General features: G+C 39.1%; 1 long non-coding RNA gene across 1 annotated transcript; it reads left to right on the top strand.

Moving 5' to 3' along the window:
• Positions 1-5,469: 5,469 nt before the first annotated feature.
• LOC132394503 (uncharacterized) lies at positions 5,470-20,209 on the top strand. Its single transcript, XR_009512343.1, has 3 exons — positions 5,470-11,897; positions 12,773-12,983; positions 19,346-20,209. It is a non-coding gene; the product is annotated as an uncharacterized LOC132394503 (long non-coding RNA).
• Positions 20,210-20,483: the final 274 nt, after the last annotated feature.

Here is a 20,483-nt window from a genome sequence, read left to right as displayed (position 1 = left end):
CACCGTTAAGTTTGTTGAAAGGCACTTCTATGTCGATGACGGCTTGATATCACAACAGAAAGAAGACAAAGCAATTGATCTGCGCCGACCTACGCAAGCCTCACTCGCTGAGTCAAACCTCCGCTTGCACAAGTTCGCATCAAACTGTCAGGCAGTAATGGAGACCTTTCTACACGATGACTCTGCTCCGACAATCAAAGACCTAGATTTAGATGGAGAAACCAAACCCACACAAAGGAGTTTGGGTCTCCTTTGGGAGATTACAACTGACACATTCACGTTCTCTGTGCCGACTGTGATCAAGCCATTTACCCGCCGTGGAGTTCTCTCCACTGTCAACAGTGTTTTCGATCCCTTGGGTCTACTGGCACCAGTTACGATCCAGGGAAGAGTCCTTCTCAGAGAACTTACCTCTGAGCTCTCCGACTGGGATACTCCCCTACCAGAAGAAAGGCTAAGCAAGTGGGAGGCTTGGAGAGATTCACTTCAAGATCTAAAACAGCTTCATATCTGACGTAGGTACACTGCGACCTCACTCACTGAGGCAGCGCACAGAGAATTGTGTGTTTTTTCGGATGCGTCTACCAAGGCCATCGGTGCTGTGGCTTACTTGAAAGTGGTCGGGAAGGATGGTCATGTTGAAGTAGGATTTGTAACTGGTAAGGCAAAGCTCACTCCTCAGTCCGAGCCGACAATTCCAAGGCTTGAACTGTGCGCAGCTGTCCTGGCTGTGGAAATGACGGATCTTATCCAGGATGAACTAGACGAAGAGCTGGACGATATCAAGTTCTACACAGATAGCAAAGTAGTGCTTGGTTATATTTATAACGAATCAAAACGTTTCTATGTGTACGTTCATAATAGAGTTGAACGTATCCGCCTGTCATCAAAGCCTGAACAATGGCATTATGTATGTACCGAGGATAACCCTGCAGACCATGCATCGAGATCTTTACCTGCATCCCGTCTGGCGCAGACATCCTGGTTCACCGGACCCTCCTTTCTGTATCAGCCACCAACAGAAAAAACTCAAACAAGCAAGACATTTGAGCTGATCGAACCCGAAAGAGACTCGGAAATTCGGCCGCAAATACAAATAGGAGTCACCTACCTCGAAGAATCAATGCGTACTGACGAACGCTTTCAGCGGTTCTCTACTTTGAAATCTTTAGTGAGAGGACTTGCATTCCTCATTCACATGGCCAGATCACTGCCACGTTCCCTAGTAGGGATGGACATGTCAGGAAGGTTGAGTTGAAAACTTCTGACCAAGATGATGTGAAAACTTCCCAAAGGCCAGTTGCAGAAGTCATTCTAAATCTACCTAAGGACTGATTTAGAGACTGAAGTTTTGTATTATGTTCATAGTGACCTTACGAAGGTCAGGCGCGGAGTGTGTTGCCTTGAAGGCATTTGTTTAGTTTATTATATTTTCGCTTTAGTAATTTGTTTGTAATCTTTTTCTAGTTAAAGTTAAGGTTGTTTAAAGTAATTTCGTTGTCTGTGATACATCGCGGCATGTGATGGTGTCACGCCCGGTTTTGCCGTGTCTTGTGGGAAAATACCGGTTTGGAGAAACGGGAAGGAAGGGGTTGTGTGTGCAGGATCAGTGCGAGAAAAATTTTCTTTCTATGCACTAGAAACATCAGAGAAGCAACACCGTAAGTTCATAGATAATCGATATGTTGAATTAAAAATGTTAATGCTGATTCTGTTAAAAGTAATGACGGTTGATAAAGTTTATGTTTTTTGTTATTTAAAGAGTTGCGGATAGTTTGTGTTGCTGTATTTAAAGCCAGTCGATGGCGTGGGTAGATTCTGACTGTATGTTGCACTTTAATGTAATATAGTTGTTGTAGTTTTACTTTTGCAAGTACTTATGATGTAAATGTGATGTCAAGAAGGAAACAAGTACTGTATATATTTTGTTTTGTTTTATCAACAGTTTTCACCATATGTTAATTAGGAAGAGTGAACAGTAAACGGTTAATCTTACTGGGACCGCCACATTGACTGGTTTATGCTTGGTGTTTAGTTCAGAGTTCTTTCACACCTATGCGAGAACACCACATGGATAGTGAAAAGATAGTAAAAAATAACAGAGAAATGAGAGTGAATATGGGACCGCTAGAAAATGAGGCCAGAGAAATAATAACGGGGGACAAGGAGATGACAGATGAACTAAATGAGTATCTTGCATCAACCTTCACTGTTAAAGACATTAACAATGTGCCACATGTTGAAGGTTGTGAGGGAAGAGGAGTGAGTGCAGAACTATTATAAGAGAGAAGGTGCTCAAAAAGAATGTTGTAAGAGTACATAAGTCACCCAAACCAGACGAATTGCATTGTAGAATTCTGAAAGTTGTAGTTTTCAAGGTTGTAGAGGTATTAGTAATGATCTTTCAAAAAATCATTGGACTCTGACATGGTGCCAGAAGACTGGAACATTGCAAATGTCACTCATCTCTTTGGAAAAGGAAGAAGGCAGCAGAAAGGAAACTACAGACCAGTTAGCCTGAACTCAGTGGTTGGGAAGATGTTAGAGTCAATTGTTAAGGATCAGGTTATGGAGTACTTGGTGACACAGGACAGGATAGGACAATGCCAGCATGGTTTCCATGAGGGAAAATCTTTCCTGACAAACCTGTGAGAATTCTTTGAGGAGATTACAAGTAGGATAGATAAAGGGGATACAGTGGATGCTGTATATTTGGACTTTCAGAAGACCTTTGACCAGGTGTCACACAAGAAGCTACTTACTTATTTAAGAGCCCATGGTACTACAGGAAAGTTACTGATATGTTTACAGCATTGGCTGATTGGTAGGAGGCAGTGAGTGGGAATAAAAGGGTCCTTTCGTTGTTGGCTGCCAGTGTTTTGTGGTGTTCTGCGGGGGTCGGTGTTGGGACTGCTTCTTTTTATGCTGTATATCAATGATTTAGATGATGGAATAGATGTTATTGCTGACAAATTTGCAGATAATATGAAGAGTAGTGGAGCGGCAGGTAGGGTTGAGGAAATAGATAGGCTGCAGAAGGAATTGGACAGATCAGGAGAATGGTCAAGAGTGTGGCAAATGAAATCCAACATTGGAAAATGCATGGTCATCCACGTTGGTAGTAGAAATAAATGTGCGAACTATTTTCTAAATGGGAAGAAAATTTAGAAATCAGAGATGCAAAGGGGCATGGGAGTCTTTGTGCAGAACACCCTAAAGGTTAACTTGCAGGCTGAGTCAGTGGTGATGAAGGCAAATGCAATGTTAGTATTCATTTCAACAGGTCTAGAGTACAAGAGCAGGGACGTGATGCTGAGGCTTCATAAAGCACTGGTGAGGATCATCTTGTGTATTGTGAACAGTGTTGGGCTCCTTATCTAAGAAAAGATGTGCTGGCATTGGAGAGGGGTCAGAGGAGGTTGACAAGGATGATTCTGGGAATGAAAGGCTTATCTTATGAGGAACACATGATAGCTCCGGGTCTGTACTCTCTGGAATTTAGAGAGATGAGTGGGGACTTCAGTGAAATATTTTAAACGTTGAAAAGTCGAGAAATAGATGTTTCCATGGTGGAGGAGTCAAGGACAAGAGGGCAAAGCGTCAGGATAGAGGAGAGTCCGTTTAAAACAGAGATGTGGAGAAACTTCTTAATTGAGAGGGTGATGAATTTGTGGAATTTATTACCACATGCAGCTTTGGAGGCTTCGTCATTGGGGGTATTTAAGGCAGATCTTGATTGGTTCTTGACTGGACACAGCATCAAAAATTACAGGGAGAAGGCTGGGGAGTGGGGCTGAGGAGGGGAAAATGGTTGAATGGCAGAGCAGACTTGATGGGCCAAATGGCCCAATTCTGCTTCTATGTCTTAAGTCCTCTTCACAGTAATGTCATCAGGTAGGAGGTACTGAATTCATATATTTTCCTTCATTTGCATATTGCTTTTTCTGTCAGTCTTTTTTTGTGTATGCAGACTTTCTTTGATTCAATCATATTTATTTGTTCTTCTGTGAATGCCTACAAGAAAATGAATCTCAAGGTATTAAATGGTGACATCATTCCTGATGAAGATGGCAGAACTTGTCCTAAAAATGGCATTTAAACTTGATTCCTGTACCTTGCTAGAAGCCCGAGAAGAGTTTATATACAGTGGGAAGGCATTAGATGATTTTTCATATATGTACTTTGAAAATAAATTTAATTCAAATTTAATTTTTTTAGTGTTATCATTTCAGAGCCCAACACAAGTGAAATTATGAAGAAAGCATGACAGTACCTCCACTTCCCCAGAGGTTTGCAAAGGTTCAGCGTGACATCTAATACTCTGGCAGCTATCACTCTCTGAGTAAAGAAATACCCCCTCGTGTTTCCCTTAAACTTCTGCCCCTAACTCTCAAATCATGTCCTCTCGTTTGAATCTCCCCTACTCTCAATGGAAACAGCCTATACTCGTCAACTCTATCTATCCCTCTCAAAATTTTAAATACCTCGATCAAATCCCCCCTCAACCTTCTACGCTCCAATGAATAGAGACCTAACTTGTTCAACGTTTCTCTGTAACTTAAGTGCTGAAACCCACGTAACATCTTAGTAAATCGTCTCTGCACTCTCTCTAATTTATTGATATCTTTCCTATAATTCGATGACCAGAACTGTACACAATATTCCAAATTTGGCCTTACCAATGCCTTGTACAATTTTAACATTACATCCTAACTTCTGTACTCAATGCTTTGATTTATAAAGGCCAGCATTCCAAAAGCCTTCTTCACCACCCTATCTACATGAGACTCCACCTTCAGGGAACTATGCACTGTTATTCCTAGATCTCTCTGTTCCACTGCATTCCTCAATGCCCTACCATTTACCCTGTATGTTCTATTTGGATTATTCCTGCCAAAATGTGGAACCTCACACTTCTCAGCATTAAACTCCATCTGCCAAAGTTCAGCCCATTCTTCTAACCGGCATAAATCTCCCTGCAAGCTTTGAAAACCCACCTCATTATCCACAACACCTCCTACCTTAGTATCATCGGCATACCTATTAATCCATTTTACCACCCCATCATCCAGATCATTTATGTATATTACAAACAACATTGGGCCCAAAACAGATTTCTGAGGCACCCCGCTAGTCACTGGCCTCCATCCCGATAAACAATTATCCACCACTACTCTCTGGCATCTCCCTTCTAGCCACTGTTGAATCCATTTTATTACTTCAGCATTAATACCTAATGACTGAACTTTCTTAACTAACCTTCCATGTTATAGGATCTTTGTCAAAGGCCTTGCTGAAGTCCATATAGACTACATCCACTGAATTACCCTCGTCAACATTCCTCGTAACTTCTTCAAAAAATTCAATAAGAATAAGAATTCAATAAGAGTTGTATGTACTTTGGTAATAATTTTTTTTCAATCTTTTTTATTGATTTTCAGATAAAGTATATACAAATTGAAAGAGGAGTTTAACAAGTAGATAACATAAAAGACACATAAACAGCAATAGTAAAAACAAAAAGCATATAATATCAAAATCAAATAGGTAATACATTATGCTGTTGTATGTACAATGGTCAGAGAGAAATTACAACTCCTCATAAGAATAGTAAAAAAAAAAGATTGGAGATTTTATTGATAGAGAAAGAAAAAAACCCACTAACTAAACTGAAGCAAAAAAAAAGAGAGAGAGAGAAAAAAACATCCTTCCAGTCATTTCTGAACCTTCATGGATAAGGATATTCTCCAAAGAGAATAAAGAAAAATAAATAAATAAAGACAAATTAAATCATGTGAAAATATTGAATAAAGGGTCTCCAGACTTTTTCAAAATCAAAGGATGTATGAAATGTCCGGCTTCTAATTTTCTCCAAACTTAAACATGACATAATGGAGGAGAGCCAATAGAAAACAGTGGGCATATTAGCAAAATAGCTCTCTTAGCCAGTAAAGTTGAAAAAGCGATCACATGATGGGTGGAAGCAGACACTCTGCTTGCTTCTTCTGGAAAGATCCCAAAACTTGCTGTAAGTGGATTAGGATGAACATCCATATCTATAACTTTAGATAATGTTCCAAACACATCCCTCCAAAAATTATTTAAACTTACAAATGACCAAAACATTTGGGTTAGAGTAGCCACTTCTGTGTTACAACTGTCACAAATAGGGCTTATATTAGGAAAATATATGCACCAATTCATCTTTGGACATATGGGCCCTATGTCCTATCTTAAAGTGAATTAAAATAGGCGTGCACAGATAGATGAATTATTAACTACATAATAAATTTTACTCCATTGGTCATCTGAGAGTGAATGTTGACGTTCTACTTCCCAGGAGCGTTGAACCCTATCATTTGGCGATGTGCGAGCATTCGTTAACTGTTTATAAATGATAGTTATTAATTGTTTTTGAAAAGGTTTAAACTGAAAAATAACATAAGCCAGATTTAAAGAGCAGGCCAAGGGGTAATTTGGTAAAAAATCATGTAAGAAATACCTAACCTGTAAATACCTGAAAAAATGTGTATTAGAGATATCATATTTATCCATTAACTGTGAAAAAGACATTAAACAGTCTTGTAAAAACAAGTCTAAGAAAAGTTGTTATTCCCTTAATTTTCCATGTAAGTAAAGCCTTATCCAAAGTTGACGGTTTAAAAAAAATTAGAATAACTATTACCAGAAAGTAAAAAATCATTTAATTCAAAAAATCTACAAAATTGAAACCACATTTTTAAGGTTTGTTTAACAATAGGGTTAAGAGCTTGACTACTTATTCTGGAGAGCGAAAACGGAAGGGGAGCTCCTAATAAAGAAGCTAACGAAAACCCCACTACTGAATTTTCCTCCAGCTGTAACCATGAAGGGCAAACTTGATCGTCTATACCATAAATCCAAAAAGTAATATAGCAAATATTAATTGCCCAATAATAAAATCTAAAGTTTGATAAAGCCAGTCCTCCATCTTTTTTGATTTTTGCAATAAACGTTTATGCACTCTAGAGCTTCTATTATTCCAAACATAAGACAGAATTAGAGAGTCTATTTAATCAAAACATGTTTTTGGGAGAAAATAGGGAACTTCTTGAAATATATATAAAAATTTTGGTAAAATAACCATTTTTATAGCATTTATTCGACCTATCAGTGACATCGACATAGGTGACCATTTGGAAAACACCTGTTGAGTATATTCAGTTAAAGGAAGGAAATTATACCTATATAGGTCTTTAAAATATTTGTAATTTTGATACCTAGGTATGTAAAATAGTTTTTGGCAATATTAAAAGGTATTTGATCATAATAATCAAAACAATTATTAATAGGAAATAATTCACATTTATGTAAATTAAGTTAATATCCAAAAAAAGTACCAAATTCCATAAATACAGATAACATAGAAAGAATAGATTTCTTAGGATTTGAAATGTAAACTAATAAATCATCCGCATATAACGAAACTTTATGTAATTTATCCCCTCTCCTAATACCCTGCACAGAATTGGAACCCCTAAGAGCAATAGCAAGTGGTTCTAAAGCCAAATTAAATAATAAAGGGCTAAGGGAACAACCCTGACAGGTACCTCTATATAATCTAAAGTAAGGATACATTTGATATTAGTTAGAACCGCAGCTACTGGGGCATGATAAATCAATTTAATCCAGGAGATAAATCCTGGACCAAAATTGAACCTCTTTAAAACCTGAAATAAATAAGGCCACTCCACCCTATCAAAGGTTTTCTCTGCATCCAGAGATACAATACATTCAGATTATTTGGCTGAGGGGGAATAAATGATATTTAATAATCTTCGAATATTAAAATGTGAGTACCTATTTTTAATAACTCCTGCTTGATTGTTTGAGATAACATTAGGCAACATACTCTCAAGCCTATTTGCTAGAATCTTAGAGAGGATTTTAAAATCTACATTCAGTAAAGAAATAGGTCTATAGGATATACATTCCAGTGGGTCCTTCCCTTTTTTTGGAATCAATGAAATTAATGCTTCATAAAAAGTTTTAGGAAGGTTCCCAGAAGATGTAGAATCGGTGAACGTTTAATGAAGATGTGGTAAAAGCATTTCATGAAAGGTCTTATAAAATTCTATGTATCCCCATCAGGTCCCAGAGCTTTACCTAATTGCATAGAGGATATAGCCTTGGCTATCTCCTCTTGTTTAATAGGTGCATCTAACATATCAGCATCTTGAATCGAGATTTGAGGTATGTTTAACCTTTGCAAAAATCTATTCATGGTAATATTACTATCAGAGAATTCAGATTTATAAAGTTTAGAATAAAAGTCCATAAATATCTTATTAATTTCATGAGGATCTAAAGTTTCTGTTCTATCTGTTTGGCGAATTTTTTAAATCTGTCTTGCGACCATCCCAGCCTTTAACTGACCCGCTAGAAGTTTAGCAGATTTTTCCCCATGTATATAAAATAAACTTTTAGATTTAAAAATTTGCTGTTCAATGGGAAAGGTCAGAAGTAAATCATACTGTGATTGAAGTTCGACCCTTTCTTTATGTAGGTCATCAGTAGGTCTAACTGAATACGCTTTATCTATCTGTTTAACTTTATTGATAAACACTGACAATTCAGCTTTAGTTTTCTTTCTCAAGGCTGCTGAATATGAGATTAGCTGTCCCCTAAGAAAAGATTTCAAGGTGTCCCATATAACCAGATTTGACATTCCTTCAGTTGTATTAAATTCAAAAAATATAGAAATTTGCTCCTTTATAAAATTAACAAAAGCTGGATCCTGTAACAAAACGGGGTTCAATCTCCACTGAGAGATTTTCAAATATCTATCCGGGAGCTTAAGGGTTAACGTTAAAGGCGCGTGATCTGAAATCGCAATGATGTCATACGCACATTCAAGAACGGAGTTTAACAGACGTGTAAAAAAGTAATCAATTCGAGAATATTTGTAATGGACGTGTGAAAAAAAGGAAAAATCTTTATCATTAGGGAGTTTATATCTCCAAATATCAACAAGGCCATATTCTAATAAAAAAGAGTTAATACAAGCTGCCGCTTTGATAGGAAGCGACGGATTGGTTGATCGCCGGATTTAAGCAACAATTAAAGTCACTACCCATGATCAGTTTATATTCATTGAGCTTCGGTAACAATGAAAAAAGTTTCTTAAAAAAATAGAATTATCTACATTAGCTGCGTATACACACACCAGAGCTACATTTTGCTCGCATAATAAGCCGGTAACAAGTAAATATCTTCCAATCAAATCAGTAGTAGTACTAAGGTGTACAGAAGGGATTTTGGGACTAATAAATACATAAACGCCTCTTGCTTTACTATGCGACAGTGAGTGAAAAAGAGGACCTTTCCAAACGCGAAAAAATCTACCCCCATCCTGTTTTCGTATATGATTTTCTTGCGCAAAAATATCAGCATTAAGTGTTTTTAATTTCTTTAAAATCTTTTTACGCTTAATGGGATGATTGACACCGTTCCAATTCCAAGATATTAATTTTATTAACATCCATGTTTAATATTATATAAAAGAAATGTTACGCAAGTACAGATTAAACGAAAAGGCGCGGGTACAACCAGAAGGACCGACGCATTTACGAAACAAAAATCCATCAAAAGAACTGTCCAATCAAGAAAAAAACTACTCTAATGGACCCACCCCCTCCCGCCACCCAATAGAATGAAAGAAAGGAACCGATAGGCTGGTCCCATGCTAGCTAATAACCTTTAACCCTGTTCTCATCTTGCCCCTCCATATATAAAAAAAACAAAAATCCCACGGAAAATAGCTATAATAAAAGGCATAAACAGAACTCAATTACTATAATGTGTCTAACATTCATAAAAACATAATCAACAACGGCCATTTTAGAATCAGCTAAAGTAGCTTAAACACATATTCAAAAAAGGAATAAATCCGAGCAAATAATGTTACAAAGAATATTCTTTCTCTCGAGAAAGAAAAATAAATGAATTTATATATATATATAACAGAACTAAAACTATAAGTATTGGAACAAATAAAAGAAATAAAAAGATTAGTACACAACAGGTCCTACACGGACCGTTAAAGTACAATACTATAAATGTTCCTACAAAACAGATATATATGTATTAATTATTAATAAGGTAAAAAAAATTAAGTCGACCACGTCCCATACCAGAGATTGAAAAGGTATAACATGTACTTAACTCAAGAGCTCCATAAACAACTCATACAGCAGATACTTTAAAATTGCCTATTGAATAATCGGTGTAACTTTAATATTTTATTCCGGAGGCTTAACTTTAAGGTTTTTAATATACTCCCATCCCTCCTGAGGAGAAGAGATTCTCAATGGTTGAGAGTTTTCGGTAAAAGTTATCAGCTTTGCTGGAAAGCGAAGGGAGGGGTTTAAATCTAATTTATACATTTCACTCATAACTTCTCGATATTTCTTTTTTTCGGCAAAGATTTCGGGAGGATAGTCTTGAACTATACGAATCTGTGTTGAATTAAAGAGTAATTTCCGTTTCATTCTGGCTTCTCGAAGAATAGCTTCTTTAGTCGTGTAATAATGCAAAGAAAGTACAACTGCTCGAGGACGTAATTCGGCAGAACGGCGAGAGAATGGAATTCTGTGAGCTCTGTCGATTAAGGGTCTAGTTTCGAGGGTGTCATTGAAAAGTGAATACAGCATATCTGAAAAGAATTTTTACAGATCGCCAGCTTCAGTATTTTCAGGCAGTCGCAGAATAGGCAGATTCCTCCGACGCCCTCTACTATCTAAATCAACCATTCTTTTCTTTCTTTTTAGATAGTTCCGAGGTAATTTCATTGATTTTCTTTTCCATCGAAGATATCTTCATTCCTTGATCTTTAATAGTTTGCTTGAATAAATCATGCTCACTCTCGATTCGGCTTGTAGTCTGCTGAAGTGTTTCAAGTTGAGAATCCAAGTTTTTCAGCGAGTCTTGCTTGAATCGTAGAAATAACTTTTTCGAGATTCCCATTTGAACCGGTCAGTTTTTCAATTTTAATATTAAGTGATCCGAATTCCGACTTCATGTCTTGTATTGAAGGAAATATTCCCGCTAGTGTACAGATTCCTCCGTTTTCTTGGTTTGTTCCGTTTGTTCTATTTCACGAAACGTCTTGCCGCTTCTTAATTCAATACCAGAACGACTTTTTTTTCGGCCATTCTAATTAAGTCGTGAAATCCTTCAGTAGAAGTAGTAAGTCATCAGAACTAAAAGGGATCTGTTAGTGGGATAGAAACGCGACCATATGCTGCAGAGATGGAGACCGGTAATAAACTTACATTGAACAATATTTTTAAAAGTTTCTGCCTCTTTGCCATCAGATTTCTGAATGGGAATTGAGCTCTCCGCTATTTCTCTTTTGCATTACTTATTATTGTCATCGTAACGTAAAGGAATTTGTTTGCACTCTGCTGTCGAAAACAAATGCTGCGATTTATATCAGTGAGAATAAACCTAGTTCTGTTTCTGATGCCTGCAGAGGGCGTGCTATCACTGCCATTACAGCAGCGATCAAAACTGATCTTGTAGTAACCTCTCGTGTGCTAGTTTCTTTGTTTAAAAACTATTAAAAATAGATCCCTAATAAATAAGGTGGAACTGAGCATTTGATATAATATCATACCAAGTCAAATCATAAACAAGTTTTTGTTTCTAAAGTTTATCTTCACCTTAGTAATTCATTTTTAGAGAATGAAGATTTTTAACTGCCTGACTTTCCCAGCTGAATACTTAAATCAGACAGTAAACATGCTGTGACAGATCCAGCGGAAAGCCCCACTCAGCAGCTTACTTCGGGAAAACTGAGCAAACATATAACACTGACCCCTGACGTCGACAATGGGCTTTTGTGGCATCAGATTTCGGTAAGTAAAAGGGAAGCTGTTGTCTTGTCTAACATTCATACACAGGGAGAAAGAAGAACAATGAAACAGTAGGATTCAAGGTGAAGCCACATTCAGGTTGGAGGAACAACACCTTATATTCTGTCTGGGTTGCCTCCAACCTGATGGCATGAACATTGATTTCTTTGACTTCCGTTAATGCCCCTCTCCCCTTCTTACCCCATCCCTTATTTATTTATTTATCTATCTCTCTCCCCCCCCCCCCTTTTTTCCTTCTCTTTCTGTCCCACTGACAATCAATCCTTGCCTGCTCTCCTTCTCCCTCTGGTGCTCTCCTCCCCCTTTCCTTCTCCCTAGGCCTCCTGTCACATGATCATCTCCTTTCTCCAGCTGTGTGTCCCTTTTGCCAATCAACTTTCCAGCTCTCAGCTATATCTCTTCCCCTCCTGTCTTCTCCTATCATTTTAGATCTCCCACTTTCAAATCTCTTACTATCTCTTTTTTCCGTTAGTCCTGACAAAGGGTCTCGACCCGAAACATCAACTGTACTTCTTCCTATAGATGCTGCCTGGCCTGCTGCGTTCCACCAGTATTTTGTGTGTGTTGCTTGAATTTCGCACAGTTGCAGATTTTCTCCTGTTTGCGTTTTCGGAAACAGTAGGATTTAATGTTTTTACTGAGTTAGCCACTGCACACGTTGAGCAATTTACAGTGCAGGAGCTACAAACTGGGCCTGCTGAAACGAAAAGCGTGTGCAGTCAGAGCCCGCATGAAAGTGCCCTCTGCCAATTGGAGGCCCAATTGATTAATGTGTGATCAGTTGGCCGGCATGCATGCTTGCCAGCTTCTTGGAATCGATCCGATACGATTGACATGGAATGTCAATTTCTCTGTAGGTCTGTGGAGGAATGGTCAAGACAGCAGAGGAGCACTGTATATAATGCAGCCGTCACACCGTTCCAGCAAACTTGATTCTGGCCTCCAGTACCCACTGCGAAGACCACATTTTTCAAGTTCAAGTAGAAGTTCAAGTTTATTTCATTCAATGGTACACACATATACAGGTAGATGAAACAACGTTCCTCTGGGACCAAGGTGCAAATCACAGTACGTATATCACGTGCAGCCCAAAAAAATAATATTGATACTATATTAACAGATAATAAAATATTTTGTAGATGTGCACGTGGGCATAGAGTGCACATACAGCATATGGTTAAATATATAACTGCATAATGCCACTGCTGCTGTCACAAATAACATGTACTGGGAGGTAACAGGGTGTTCAGAAATCTCACAGCTTGGGGCAAGAAACTTACCCACTCTGACAGTCCTTGTTCTTATATTGGGGTATCTTCTCGTAGCTGGGTTTTCAGCGAGGTTTACTCATCTTGCTCTGAACCGAGGATGTGGCCAGCTCCTAATGGGCTCCTGGATTGGCTGTGACTGGCTTCATGGCTGTGGACTCACTTTCGGGAACTTTAATTCTGAATGTTATTTGCTCACTTTCTATTGTTATTACATCCCACACAGAGTACAAAACACTGCCCCGGAGCCATTCTCACTATACTATGCACTAATAGATGAGGATTGAACAAATACAACAAAGAGAGATCAATTTACAAGACCAAGTACCTCACCAAAGCCCGATTATGCCTAAGGCACTCTAAAGACTGGGATACTCACAAGAACAGAGGCTCATAGAATTCCCGCTTTGCTTGCACTTTTTGTCCCTGTCTAATGAATCCCTCTTACTTTTTTTTTGTTAAACTTTTTTTATTGTATTTCAAGTAGTTACAAAATAAAAGTAGAGAAAAAAATGTATATTAACCATCCCCGTCCCCTTAACCCCTCCCCCCTAGCATCCCTATAGAAAAAAAAGAAAGAAAGGAAAAAAAGAAAGGTGTGCCTGGATATTGGAAGATCCCCACATTCTCCATGGAGTTCGTAATAACTTTAATATATATATTTATTTCTTTCCCCAAATAACCAATTATTTCATCTTCGGAGCATCTATATATTTAATCCTGTCTTTTGTAAATAAGGGCGCCAAATTTTCAAAAATGTTTCATATTTATCTCTTAAATTATAAGTAATTTTTTCAAGTGGAAAACAACTATAAATTTCTTTCTTCCAATGATCTATACTTAAATATGTATCCGATTTCCAAGTACTGCAATAGCCTTTTTGGCTACTGCCAATACAATTTTTATAAATTCTTTCTGATATTTATTCAATTTGGGTATCGGTTTTATCCCTTCAATATCACCTAATAAAAATAATATTGGATTATGTGGAAGTTGTATTCCAATAATTTGTTCCAATAAAACTCTTAAATTTGTCAAAAAAATTTGAATTTTAGAACAAGACCAAGTAGAATGTAAAAAAGTACCAATTTCTTGGTTACATCGGAAACATTGATCAGATAGATTTGGATTTAATTTATTTATTTTTTGTGGTGTAATATCTAATTGATGTAAAAAGTTATATTGCACTAATCTTAACCGGACATTTATTGTATTTGTCATACTCTCAAGACATAGTCTTGACCAATTTTTTTCTTCAATTTTAATATTCAAGTCACTTTCCCATTTTTGTCTTGATTTATGGATGCCTTGAATCCCTCTTACTGATCGGTCACTCCTCAAATCAGAAAAACGGCCACAAAATTCTGCTTTCAAAACCTCAATCACCAGCCTGATTAAAAAGTAGCTCTTTACATGCACCCTCTCCCCACCCCCCCCACCCACCAGTGTGAATGGTCAAACAAATCTCAAGGTTGTATATGGTTTATGGACTTATATCATAAAAGTAATTTGAAATACATAGGATTAGAAAGTATGCAGATGATACTAAAGCAGGTGGCATTGTGGATAATGAAGTAGGTTTTCAAAGCTTGCAGAGAGATTTAGGCCAGTTAGAAGATTGGGCTGAAAGATGGCAGATGGAGTTTAATGCTGATAAGTGTGAGGTGCTACATTTTGGTCGAAATCATCCAAATAGGACATATATGGTAAATGATAGGGCATTGAAGAATGCAGTAGAACAGAGTGATCTAGGAATAATGGTGCATAGTTCCCTGAAGGTGGAATCTCATGTGGATAGGGTGGTGAAGAAAGCTTTTGGTATGCTGGCCTTTATAAATCAGAGCATTGAGTATAGGAGTTGGGAAGTAATGTTAAAATTGTACAAGGCATTGGTAAAGCTGAATTTGGAGTATTGTGTACAGTTCTGGTCACTGAATTACAGGAAAAATGTCAACAAGGTACAGAGAGTACAAAGAAGATTTACTAGAATGTTACCTGGGTTTCAGCACCTAAGTTACAGGGAAAGGTTGAACAAGTTAGGTCTTTATTCTTTGGAGTGTAGAAGGTTGAGGGGGGACTTGATAGAGGTATATAAAATTATGAGGGGTATAGATTGAGATGACGTGGATCGGCTTTTTCCATTGAGAGTAGGGGAGATACATACAAGAGGACACAATTTGAGAGTTAGGGGGCAAAAGTTTAAGGGTAATACGAGAGGGAATTTCTTTACTCAGAGAGTGGTGGCTGTGTGGAATGTGCTTCCAGTAGAAGTGGTAGAGGCAGGTTCGGTAGTGTCATTTAAAGTAAAATTGGATAGGTATACGGGGAGGAAAGGAATGGAGGGTTATGGACTGAGTGCAGGCCAGTGGGACTAGGTGAGAGTAAGCATTCAGCACGGACTAGGAGGGCCGATATGGCCTGTTTCCGTGCTGTAATTGTTATATGGTTATATGGAAATAAACTTTGAACTTTAATCCCTAATGGTCGAAGATTAAAGAGATTTTCCTTGCGACTGTGTACATTTTCACTCCATATTTCACAGATGTGCTTCCTGGGTCATTGGCAAATTGGTAACTTGAAGCGGCTTTCCATATATATGGCTGTTGGCAAGTTTGTACTTACATAGGAGATAATATTATATCCATGATAAATGGTAAATGATGGGGGTGAAGTCTATAATGAGAGCTTTGCATCAATATTTATCAAGGAGAAGGACATGGAGGATAGGGAGATCAGTGTCAAGCATATTGATATGTGAAGGCATTTTGAGATAAAGGAGAAGCTAGAGTCTCAGAGTCATGGAGAAGTGCAGCCCATCTAGTCCATGCCAAAAACATTTAAGCTGCCTACACCCATCCACATACAGAGGGACCATTGCCCTCCATATCCCTATTAGCCATGTACTAATCCAAACTTCTCTTAAACATTGGAATCAAGCTCAAACACACCATTTGTGGAACAAGCCAGATAGGATTTATCTATTTATGTATAAACCTCTATCAATTCCCCTCTCAGTCTTCTAGGAATACAATCCTAACCTATTCAATCTTTCCTTATGTCAGGTCCTCCAGACCTAGCAACAGCCTTGTGAATTTTCTCTGTACTCTTTCAGTTGCTAGGTGACCAAAACTGCTCACAATACTCCAATCACAAACAAGAGAAAATCAGCAGAAGCTGGAAATCCAAGTAACACATACAAAATGCTGGAGAAACAAAGCAGGAGAGACAGCATCTGTGAAAAATAGTACAGTCAAAGTTCAGGCCGAAACCCTTTGGTGGGACTGGAGAGAAAAAGCTGAGGAGTAGATTTAAAAGGTGGGGTGTGGGTGAAACACGGGTTGATAGGTGAAACCTGGAGGGGGGATGAAGTAAAGAGCTGGAAAGTTGATTGATGAAAGTGCTAAAAGGCCAAGGAAGTAAGAAAAGATGGGAGGGTCAACAGAGAGAGGCAATGGGCAGGCAAGGAGATAAAATGGGAGAGAGAAAAGGGGATGGGAAATGGTGAAGGAGAGGGGGGCTGGGGGGCATTACAGGAAGTTTGAGAAATTGGTGTTCACGCCATTAGGTAGGGGGCTTCCCAGACAGAATATAAAGTGTTGTTCTTCCGGCTTAAGTATGGACTCTTCACGGAAGTGGAGGAGGCCATGATAGACTTATCAGAATGGGAAGTGGAATTAAAATGGTTGCCACTGGGAGAGGCCACTTTTTCTCGCTGATGGAACGTAGATGCTCAGCAAAGTGGTCTCCCAATCTACTTCGGGTCTCCTTGATATACAGGAGGCTACACCTGGAACCGGACACAGTGTATGACCCTAACAGACTCACAGGTGAAATGTTGCCTCAATTTGCAAGACTGTTTGGGGCTCTGAAAGGTAGTGAGGGAGGATATGTAGGGGTAGTCATAGCATTTGTTTCACTTACAAGGGTAAGTGCCTGGAGGGAAATCAATGGGGAGGGATGAATGGACAGGGAAGTTGAAGAGGGAGCAATCCCTGCAAGGAGGGAAAGATTTGCTTGGAGGTGCGATCCCTTTGGAGATGGAGGAAGTTGTGGAGAATTATGTGCTGGATGCAGAGGCTGGTGGGGTGATAGGTGAGGACAAGAAAAATCAGTGGGTTTATAATAGATATCAGTGGATAAGTTGTCTCCAGAGATGGAGACAGTGAGATCAAGAAAGGGGAGGGAGGTGTCCCTCTCCTTCACTGTTTCCCATCCGCTTTTCCCTTCCTCACCTTATCTCCTTGCCTGCAGACCAGTTTTAGATCCAAGAATGCAGGTGCTGCATTCAGCAGACACAGGGTTGAAATTGGTGGATGTTGCTTTTGATGACAGTGACAATTCACTATTGTGTGATGTGTCAACCCAGGCCGGCTGTACCACTGAGCTGGCAGCAGTGCATTCTTGACTGGCTTTCTCACCCAGGCCAGAGGGCATTGCAAAAGCTGGTGACAGAAAAGTTTGTGTGCCACGGGCTTAAACAGGATGCCAGGGACTGGGCTAGTGCTGGTCTGGTGTGTTAGCGCACAGAGGTGCATTACTTGCCCAGTCCCTAATAGGAGATCTAGCATCACCCTTGATGGGAATTCAATGTACTGACTGAGGAAACTTTTCTGAACACATTTAGCAAACTCTTCTATCCAGCCCATTTACAGCATGGGATTGCCAGTGAATATGTGGAAAGTTAAAGTCAACTACTATTATGTTAACTACTTAAGTTAATAAGACCATAATACATAGGAGCAGATTTAGAGCATTTGGCTCATCGTGTCTGCTCCGACATTCAGTCATGGCTGATCCTTTCTTTCTTTCTCAGCCTAACTCCCTGGTCTTCTCCCATAACCTTTGGTGGCATGTCCAATCAAGATCCTATCAAGCTCTGCCTTAGACTGCGATCCAGCGAATCCCCTTCCACCACAGCTCGTCTCTCCTCCCCCATTCTGTTTTGAGCCACAGAGCCAGAGATGCAACTGCTGTGACATTCCTATCCATCAGTATCCCAAGCAGTATATGTGTTGTTGAGGAAGAAGGCCACAGGGATACTCTGCCCAGCTCTGTTCCCCGTCCTGACGGTCACACAGTTACCATCTAATTTTAAAAGAGTAATTTTAAAGGAAATTTGAGAGACAAGTTTGCTTCACGCAGAGAATGGTTGGTACCTGGAATGTGCTGCCTTGGTTGGTGGTAGAGATGGATACATTAGGGACTTTCAAGAAACATTTTGATAGGCACATGTCTGTGAGGAAAATAGAGGGATATGTACATTGTGTAGGCACAAGGGATCAGTTTAGTTGGCCATTTAATTACTGATTAATTTGGTTCGGCATGACATTGTGAGTTGAAGGGCCTGTTCCTGTGCTGTACTGTTCTCTGTTCTTTGTTCTATGTATTAGGATGTCTTCTGGAGAATATATTTCCTCTCTCGTTCTGCTCAACAGTACAACAATTTTGTATAAGTTTAAACAGAAGTAGAACAATAAAAGTTTATTTACAGGTTTAATTGCTATAATTACCCATTTATCTTCAACGTGTAAAGGAAATGCCGAAAACTTTGCATATTGATCATATCCCAACTGCTAGAAGCACTGCTTTGAATATTCAAACCCCAATGGGCGCATCAACTGGTTCTGGGCAAAATACATCAGATAACCTAAATATACGTCAAATGTTACAGTGAATATACAAACATCCAGAAAATTGTGTACCAACCCTGACATATCCTGAACTCTGTATGAAGTGGCAGGAAATAGGCATAATGCACTTCTTGACCTTTTCTTGAAAGTTTCAATCAGAGCCAATTAACATGAGCAATCACCTACTTTCTTCATCTATTTGATTACTGTGGGATAGAATCAGAATGTGCCATATCCAGTGATTGTTTTCCATGGATTAATATGTCAGTGAAAGTTAAATAGATGTAGAAAAATCTTTTGAAGAGTGGTTCTTGTTTAAATTCAAGGCAGCGATCCACAAAATTTTATTAATCTACGATAATATCTAATAACGACCTTTAGACACTGTCATGTGTTCTTTGTGATTGCATCAATATGTTAGTCACAGGCTAGAACCTCTGAGACTTTAAGATTCAGGAACTTGAAAGTAGGAACATAAATACACTGGACTAATCTGTAACATTAATCACAATAACAATTGTTGTTAATACAGATCACAAAGAATGCCGGACCTGACACCAATCCCAGTGATGTACCACCAGTCACAGATCACCAATCTGCTAAACAAACTTCAGTCCCTGCCTATACTCCATTGTTACTGTCCTCTGTGTGTTCCCTGTATTGTCAGCACTACATTTCCCAAAAATATACAGTATTCATCACATACAGTGAATGTGTTTGGTATTTACCATTCTCTACAATTGCTTCACAATCATATCAAACCCTTCTCTTACAATCCATGACTCACATTTTCACTTTAAACAATAGACTAGGAAGTTTGAGGGGGTGTTGCTTGTATCCTGAGACAAGACTGCAGAAATTCTGTGAAAATCCAGACAAAATCTAAAGCCACAAAATGCTGGAGGAGCTCAGCAGGCCAGGCAGCCTCTATGAAAAAGCGTAAACAGTCAATTATTCAGGCTGAGACCCTTCGTCAGGATTGGAAAGGAAGGGGAAAAGTCAGATAAGAAGGTGGAAGAAGAGCAGGAAGCAGTACAGAGTGAAACAGGGAGAGGGGAACAGGTGAAGTAAAGAGCTGGGTAGTTGATTTGTGACAGGGAGAAAGGGCTGGAGGGGAGGAATTCAATAGCTGAGGACAGAAGACCATGGAAGAAAGGGAAGGGGGAGGGGCGCCAGAGGGAAATGATGGGCAGATTAGAAGAGAAGGCTTGAGGCAGAAACAAGAATGGGGAATGGTAAAGGAGAGGGGAGGGGATTACTGGAACTTCAAGAAATCAATGCTCATGCCATCAGCTTGGTAGCTGCCCAAGCAGAATATAACTTGTTGCTCCTCAAACCTGAGTCTGGTCTTTTCCCGACAACAGAGGAGGGCATGGACTGACACATCAGACTGGAAAATGGGAAGTAGAATTGAAATGGGTAGTCACCAGTAAATCTGGCTTTTTTTGGCAGACAGATTGAAGGTGCTCAATGAAGTGGTCTCCCAATATACATCAGGTGTCACCGATATACAGGAGGTCACACCGGGAGCACCTGATACAGTAGATGATCCCAACAGACTCACGGGTGAAGTGTCGCCTCAGCTGTAAGCACTGTTTGAGGCTCCGAATTGTAGTGAGGGAGGGGGTGTGGCAGCAAGTGTGGCAATTGTTTCACTTGCAAGGATAAGT

The sequence above is a fragment of the Hypanus sabinus genome, chromosome 5, assembly GCF_030144855.1.
Source record: "Hypanus sabinus isolate sHypSab1 chromosome 5, sHypSab1.hap1, whole genome shotgun sequence".
NCBI lineage: Eukaryota > Metazoa > Chordata > Chondrichthyes > Myliobatiformes > Dasyatidae > Hypanus > Hypanus sabinus.
The sequence above is the reverse complement of the archived record's forward strand: the minus strand, read 5'-3'. Positions and strand labels throughout refer to the sequence as shown.